Consider the following 8,968-nt stretch of genomic DNA (forward strand, 5'->3'; position numbering starts at 1 on the left):
CTCTATTTAAAGATCCAACCGTAGGGAATGTAGAGGGGGAAAAGATAAACATGCCCTCAAAATTTCAGCTCAATCGGGCGTCTAGATCTCAAGATATTGTCATTTTATCAGCGCTTAATCTCCACCGTTGGATCTCTTTTATCTTTATTAAAAAATGGCATTTTTCTATTGGCTAGCATTTTTTTCTCGTTTTCCGCCTTCTCGGATCGCGAACTGACACGTCATTGTCCGCGCCCACAGCGCGGAATCATTGCTGCATCAATGCTCTTTTTGAATGGTTTAAAATTAGCCACGTCGCCCTGTCTTAATTAAAAAAACAAAAAAGACAAAAGAGAAATTTTACTTTTCGTTATATTTAAGAATACGCAGTCGATTTCCGCATGCATTTAATGCACGCGGTGAATCGACTGCGGCTTTCAAAATGATTAACAACGCGCCGCAATATTTGATTTATATTCAATGCACGTGTGTCAATTGCTGTGTGCATTAAATGCACGCAGCTAACTCACTGTGGTAAGAGGAATATTCGTGTTTAATAAATGCACGCAGACATCAATTCTCCTCGTGCATTTATTGCACGAAAAAGGTAAAAATAAAAAAATAAAAACTGTACCTCTCTCTTGCCGACTGCGCCACGTCGTAAATTCCGAGCCAATGATTGGCTCATTATGGCATCGCGATTTGCGATGCCATAATAAGCCAATAATGCTCTTTCTCTTTCTCTTAATATTATTTATCCACTTATTCACCCGTATTTCAGGCAAATGATGTGGATGCCCCTTGATATATATATAAACATATTATAAAATGCCAAATAAATAGAATATATTTTATTTAAATATGAAAAAATCATTTCTTGGCTATAGAATGGCCATAAAATTATATAAAAATATGGGGAAAATTCTATAAAAATAATAAAAAAACTTACCAACCTTTAGCCAAGTATTTAAGGCGCTGTAAAAAATATTTCACCAATGAAATGAGGTTAAATACCAGATAAGAAATGATAAAAATTAGAAATAATAGTAAAATCAAAGTGTAAGTCATTTATGTTCATTTTAATATGATAACATGCAAATATGGTCATTAAAAAACATAAATATAATGTAAAATTCATCAATTAATCCTGTTAATTTGCAAGTTATCAGGGGGCGGTGGCCTCGGGTCGGCTGTTGGGGCGGTGGCCTCGGTTCGGCAGTGGGGCGCAACTGCCTCTGGTCGGCTGTGGGGTGCGGCGACCTCAAGTTGCTGCGGCCCACAGCCGACCCAAGGACGCCGCCCCCTGCGACCGACTTGAGGGCCCCCCCCACAGTCAAACCGAGGTCGTCGCCCCGCGGCCGACGTGAGGCCGCTGCCTTGCTACTGACTTGAGTGATGTCAGCCCTCCTCCTCGAGGCCGCCCCTCAAGCTTCCTACCGCCTTTCTCTTGGTCACTCCCAGCCAACCCTGCGATGATACTTTCATAGGAAGGTCGTCACAAAATACGGTCTCATCGTACGTACCCATCTTTAACAAGACGTAGCATTATCGCTTTAAAGGTAGTGACGAAGCGTCAATCTGCGACACATCATGAGGGGTAGGATTAGGTATGGCCGCCAACCCTAGTCGGGCGACCATTGCGTTGGATAGGGCGTTGACACAACCTCCACTACCCACAGTCAACTTACACGCTTTGTTGTTGATTTTAACAAATGTGTAGAAGATCAAAGTCTGTAGAGACGTGTCAGCCATTTGGGCTGTCCTTTAGGGGACAAGTGCAGGGTTAACCTGCAACGTAACGTCGGGTGGGACTGACATCTCACTAGTGTTGGGGCGATCAACGGCTATGCTAGCGAGTCATCGAACGCTAAGGCGTGGGTGTAACTCGAGGCGCGGTGTGAGTGGTGTGAGCGGTGACCTCGTCGCTTGTATACTCCATATGCTCCACTAGGTGGTAGGCTTCGTCGACCTCTGTAGGGTCGCACTTAAGCACTTTGCTGCGGAAGGTCAGACGTAGCCCATGGGCAAACACACTGAATTGACACCGCATCTGGCACTCCTCGAATGCCCCAATGTATTCCATCACAAAAAGTCGAACTTACCTAAGGTCAAGCCACGTGAGGAATAGGGACATCTGGTATTGTCGAGGCACGAACTTGCTCCTCAACTTTCACGCCATTTCGGTCTATGATGTGATGGACTGTCCTCGTTGCTCGGTGGCAACTTGCTCGTTCTCCCATAAGATTTTGGCTTGTCTGCCATCTCGTCTCTACATACTCGACGCACAAGTCGTCGTCCATGGTTGACCACCAAAAATAGGAGTTCATGTTTGACTTTTAGTTGATGAACTCTTTGGGCTTCCTCGACCCCTTAAAGACGGCGACGTCAGCACTCACGCTCTTTGGATCTGAGCGTAGTTAATGGCGAGGATGCCAACACATCGCCACGGTCAACCAGAGTCAACACGCCTGCTATGGACCCAACGACGAAGTCAACCAAAGTCAACCCGCCACGGTCAACCAAAGTTAACACCAAAGTCAACACGCCACAACTGTCGACGAGCACATCTCCACCCGTGCACGTCCCTATGCACGTCATGACACGACGCCAGAGGCAGATCCACGACTGCCCTTTGGCGTGACACGACGCACGTCTTTGATTTCTCGTCTCTAATTTCTCGTCATTTCTCTTTCCTCCAAAGCCTATATATAGGCCAATTGTTTTCAAGAAACACTTAGGCAGTCATATTTCAACAATTGAGTTTTCAGTTAAATTCTTCTTGGAGGACTGCCCAGCCTCCCTCTACCCTCAAACCCTAGCCGTCGTTGTCGCCGCCGCCATCGCCACTGCACTGTTTGTCGCCGGCACCTCTTCCTCGTTTCCATCTCTCTCTCCCCCTCCCTCTCTTTCTCTCAGACCTGCCACCCTAAGGCCGCCCAGGCTGCCCAGTCGAGGCCGCCAGACCCCAGGCTGCCCAGCCGGCGCCCAGGTTGCCCAGGCTGCCCCAGCCAGGTCGCCCAAGTCCCGCCCAAGGCCGCCCTTGCCAGGGCTGCCCAAGGCCACCCAGGCCGCCCCGGCCACGCCACAGGGTCGCCCTTGCCAGGGCCGCCCAAGGCCGCCCAGGCCGCCCCAGCCAGGGCACACAAGCCTCGCCCAAGGCCGCCCCTGCCAGGGCTGACCTAGGTCGCCCAGGCAGCCCCAGCCAGGGCCGCCCAAGGCCGCCCAGGCAGCCCCTGTCAGGGCCGCCCACGAGCAGCCCAAGGCCGCCCAAATAGGGCCACCCAAGGCCGCACTCAGGCTGCCCCCTTCCGGCCGCCCAGGCCACGCCGAACGCGCTACCAGGCCGCCCAAAGCCGCCAGACACCTGCGCCAGGGCGCCCACGAGCAGCCCAGGCCGCCCAAACAGGGTTGCCCAAGGTCGCGCTTAGGCTGCCCCACTCTGCGCGCGCGCCGGCGCTCCGCGCGCTCAGCACCCGCGTGCGCTGCTCCGCGCACCCTACGCGCGCTTCGCGCGCGCGGGTATTCGCCAACGCCTGATTCTTCGACAATGACAACTACTCACTGCCAGGGCCGTTCAACGCCCGAAATGTCTAGATCTTGTCGTCTAGTGGGCCTCCCAACGCCCGGACTCGCCCAGCCTTGTCACGATCAGAGTTTCTCGCATCCTCTTCACACACCACAGTGCCGAGGTACGCCTGAACTCTTTGGTGTCGAAGTGTTCCCCGCTCAGTGTTTTCTCGAGAAGTTTCCACCGCCGTCAGAATTAGACTTGGTTTGGATTTCCACTTCTTCTCTCTCTTTCTCGAGTGTTTCTTCGCGATGCGAATTCGGATATTGATTTCTGCGCTTAGGCATCGTCGTGGTGGGGGAAAACAGTACTCCCGCCCTTGATAAGGGTCGGAGCTGCACCACCAGATTTTCATTGGTTTTAAAGTCAGAATTCGACCGTGTGATTTCTGTGGCTGTTTTATCCCTCCAGTACCCGATCCATCCCTAGTCATCCATCTACCCGTAGTCTGTCCCCTCAACCCAGTCGTCCATTCCTTAGTCGTCCATTCCGTAGTTGTCCTACGTTAGTAGTGCTGCTCTCGTCGGCGCTTGTCATCATCTGGACGCCGTTCGGGCACCGGGTAGTCTCTATGATGCGGATCGACGTATCGTCAAGGTGGGGTCGGGTTGCGCTCATGGTCATCCGTGTGTTGGGGATGACCATCTTGCGGTGCATGGATGTCTGGCATCACGCGCGACGGGTTCTGGGTAACCTCGTCAGGTTCCTCATACTAGCTGTGATGAGGCCAGACATAGTCATCTCAGGAGACTAGTAGGTCGACCTCTTGCCTACGATCGTTGGGCCAAACGTGGTCATCTCAGCAGGCCAGTAGGTCAGCGTCATACCCACGATCGTAATGTCGGACATGATCATCTCAATGGGCCAGTCGGTCAGTCGGCCTTGTATCCTCGATCGTGGTGCCGTACATGTTCATCTCAACGGGTTGATAGGTAGGCCTCGTAACCACGGTCATAGTGCCAGACGTAGTCGTCTTGGCAGGCTGGTTGATTGGCCTCGTATCTTTGATCGTGTTGCCGGACATGTTTCTCTGAGCGGACCAGTAAGTTGGACTTGTACCCACAGTTGTAGTCGTCCTGTGGGTATCATCTATCCCAAACACGGAGGTCACGTGGTCGCGTGTGGGGTGATGGGAAGGGTGTTGATCTCGAGGCTCATTGTCTTGTCTTCGATCGGGCTCCAAGTACTCGTCATCATCGTACGGGCTCCCTGGATGCTCTTGGTCTCACACGACCCGAGGCAGGTCGCGGGCTCGCAGGGGTACCACGGGGCGTGCGGCCAACTGCTCCATGCACTTGGCGATAGAATTCAAAGTGCGGAGATACGTCCCTCGCTTTTCGGATGGGTCCTCCTGGGATCGGTGCTGTTGGCGCCGTCTTCCTTGGTCGTGTCCTGCTCCTCGGCTGCGTGTGGCAGTGGCCTAGGGTTTGGTCTCGTCCACAAGATCTTTCACGTGCGAGCGGGGACACGTTGTCGCTCGTTCCTCGTTGTCACTAGGTGTCGAGACACCTAGTGACCGCGGTGAGCCATAATGGGATTGTGATTGTCCAAGGTCGGCAGGTGCAGTCAGTCTGGGCTCCGAGGGAGGCGGTGATGTGCCGCCTTTGGGTATTAGAGGATGGGGTTCGGAGAGGGCTGTAGGGTTGCCTCTCTCATCAGGTGACAGACCAGTTCTTTGCGGGGAGGTAGAACCTCCGTGTTGAGCCCTCCTACTCGATCGCGTCTCTATGACCATTCCAGTCCTCAGGTACCTAGATGGGTTTTCAAAAAATGATGCAATGCAGATGATGGCGATGTGGGTACGGAGACGTGCTCTGATGACCAAAACCTGCCTTTGATACCAATTCGATGCCGAATCTTGATGGTGTCGTTGTCTGGACGAGTATCGAGACGATGATCTAATACCAATTTAATGCCAAATGTCAACGGTGTTGACGTCCAGACAAGTATCGAGACGATGCTTTGATACCAAGATGATGACGGACATCATTAACGATTTCGTCACACGAGCAATTCACTAAGAGAAATGTAATTACATGTGGGCATTGACCTAGTGGAATGTACGTGCAGAGCTGACTTGTTAGGAATTCATCGAATTCTGAGCTTAGGGGTGGGTGATGGATGATGATGAGGATGACCTTCTGACCCTCGTCAGAGCTACGATGGCAACTACGGCGTCGAACAGATTAATTGTGTTGGGGCTTGCACGTAACGAATGGGCTCGGCCCGTACCTAGGGAAACAATTGTGACGTAGGTAAATTCTCTCACCTATCTCTAACCTGAGCGCGGTGGAGTGCAACCGAAAAATATACTAGAAGACGTAATTAAACTAACGAGCAAGGGGAATTTGGCAGCGTTTGTCATCGATGTCTTTGTTGGCGCGAACAAGTACAAGCGAGTGCAGTGGGGATGTGTCGGAGATGGGCACGATTTATCTCATCAGGCAGCCGTGGATCAGTGCTTTGGCGGTAATTGAAAATCGGAGGAAAAGAGAACACTAAGAGGGAGAGAATCCCACAGAAGACAATGAGCCTAGAAGGGGATTAGTGTGAGCGCAGGCACATGCGGTGATAGTGGCGACAATGAGAAATGTGGGCAACTTCTGATGGTGTGAATATGGCAGCGCCGTAGGGCACGACAGTGGTGAGCACTTGACGGCAACTAGAACACGTCGGGTGCGTACAGTGCAAGCAATCGGCGTGTATACACAATGTCAATGACTCTGACCGATGCAGTGTCGCTGGCAAATCGTGCAACAGAATCACACGAGCATCAGCAATGCTTGGCGTGCACAAGATGATTGGTTGGTCGTCGCTCAATAGGGTCACGGAGATCACCTGGCCAAATCACTAACAAATCCATTCCTGCGGATAGAGATGTCGTGGTATTGTGGGTCCTCAAGCGATCTAATGCGGCGGCTCCTTGTGGTCCACGTGACGCCTGAGGGTCATTGCGCCACTGTGCAATCTAGCGGATCGCGGGCATTGATGATTGTGTCAAGTGACCTCCAAGCAGAGATGCTCCCTGTATTCGATGGGTGGAGACTTCATGGGCTCTTGGGACGTGCACAAGCCTGGCAATTGCTCAAGGATTCATGGCAGTGGTGCAAGTGTGATTACAGAATCCCACTGGGAACCCTTTCTCGGCCACACAGTTGACGCTATCAAAGTGCACGGCTGAGGGACTCACAAATCCGTCAATTTATTGATGATCGCAGACCGCGTAGCGACCCAAAGTTGTACCGCAAGTAGCTGGAGATGCAATGGTTCAATCGAATGTGGTCAGTGTTCAAGTCACGCACTCACTGGGTGGCGGGGATCGAGTACTGGTCGTCGGATGATGTCTGTGGAGGCTCATCCAGGCATTACGAGACGTCGAGTGTTTCATCGAGAAACGGAGGGTCCGATGGGATATAGGAGGAGTGAGGCATCCTTTCCCTGTCCATATCCTCTTCTCTTCCCCCCTTCTCCCTTCTCTTCATCTTCTTCTTCTTCTCCTCCTTATATAGGGCCCATCGTGGCAATAAAACAATTTCAGATCTACTCTGTTTGGATGCCCATCATGGCCTTATATAGGGCCATGATGGACCCTTACAAGAAGTCCACATAAGGGGTCCAATAAGGGGACCCCCTTTTATAACAAAAAAACTTTGAAAATTTAAATGACGTGACAATAGGGACGAATACAAACACAACAATACAAACGAATACGAACAAGAAGATATGGACGAACACGATGATACAAACGATGAAACAAAAACACAATAAAGTGGCGAATGAAACGAACACGAGACAACAAGGCATTTGAATCAATCAGTGGCGCGTTCGTGCTTCTCTCTTGGGTTGTTAAACCCCGGTTTCTTCACTATAGCCTTGGCATGCCGGTCGAGCGGGACGCAAGCCGGCAGGAGTCAATATAGATGATGATGATAGCTTTGAAGACGCGACGGCAATCTTGGGTGGGCGCTCATTATTAAATGGTATTTTAATGATTTTCTGACACCTTGATAACATTTTATAGTTTTTTGCTTTTTAACATTATTTTCATGAATATATTAATTTTCTAAGTCTGAATAAATATATATTTATTATATTTTTATTAATTAGGATTCAATTTACAAATATTAGTTGATATATGTAAGGTCATAAAATCGCGTCTGTCACATGTTTCCATTTGTATAATAAAATTGTGCCCGCTACAATCACATCTTGTCATTTTCACGCCATCATCTCATCGCCGTCTCACTTGGTATTGACCTTTACAACTCCCTCTTTATGTTGCTCCCTTACATTCTAGCTCAATATTCTAAAATCCTAAATATCACAAAATACTATCTACTATCATAATCTTAATTACAGTACTAACTATCACTGACTCACCTTACATTTTCTCTTTGCTCGACTCCGTACTACATATCATTGCATCTCACTAATCACAATTCAAAGAATAAGGAATCCTTATTTATTGTTCCATGTGTTGAAAATCCATACACATCGCTAGCTAGATTTACCTAAGTGATTACTCGTTTACATTTTATTATTAAACTCAAAGACCCAATGACATATTTAAACCCTAATTTTTTAGTTTACCACATATGCTTACAATGTAAGTGGGCAGGAATTGTGGAAGACAGTGTGTGGTGAATGACATAATTGGGTGGCGATTGGAGGTGGATGAGAGACAATGTAGCTTTTTTCTACAAGAATATTCTTGGTGGAATTATAAATTTATGGATATAGGCTATCTTTGATGTTGGACGTCACCGATGGCTTTGTCTGGTAGGTCACTAAGTGAAATGTAACTACGTGGATGCAAATAACTTAGGTGGTGTGTACGTGCATGACCGATGAGTGGGAATTCGCCGAGTTTTGAGCTCCGGAGCGGGCCACCGATGACGATAACTGTGACCTTCTGACCCTCGTCGGAGTGACGACGGTGACTATGGCGTCGAACAAAATAATTCCGTAGGGCTTGCACGTAACGAACGAGCTCAGCCCGTACCTAGGAAGACGTGCGATTCATAGATTTCTCAATATTCTCTCACCTAATCTAGCCCGTACTTAGGAAGACCGCGATTCACCGACATGGGTTGTCCTCAGCAGCATCAAATACAAGCAATGTCGTAAGCAATTAATGTTATGGTGGCGTGGGCAAAGCTGTTGACCACGTGAGCCGCACAAGCGGAGTAGTCGTAAGCGACCAGTTAACAGGTCGATGACAGAATTTTCCCATTAGGAATGTAACATCTGCCACCCCAGGCGGCATCCCTAATGTCCCAGCGTTGTAGAGGTCAGCCCAAAGGCATGAAGATTTTCCGGTGCTAGCCGGTCAACATGTCGACTGTTGTGTGCTTCGATCGTAGTGCTTGACCGTATGCCGTCCAGGTGGCTGGTGGTGAATCTTAGCTCACAAATGAACTG

Source organism: Wolffia australiana, chromosome 1 (genome assembly GCF_029677425.1).
Source record: "Wolffia australiana isolate 7733 chromosome 1, ASM2967742v1".
Classification (NCBI taxonomy): Eukaryota; Viridiplantae; Streptophyta; class Magnoliopsida; order Alismatales; family Araceae; genus Wolffia; species Wolffia australiana.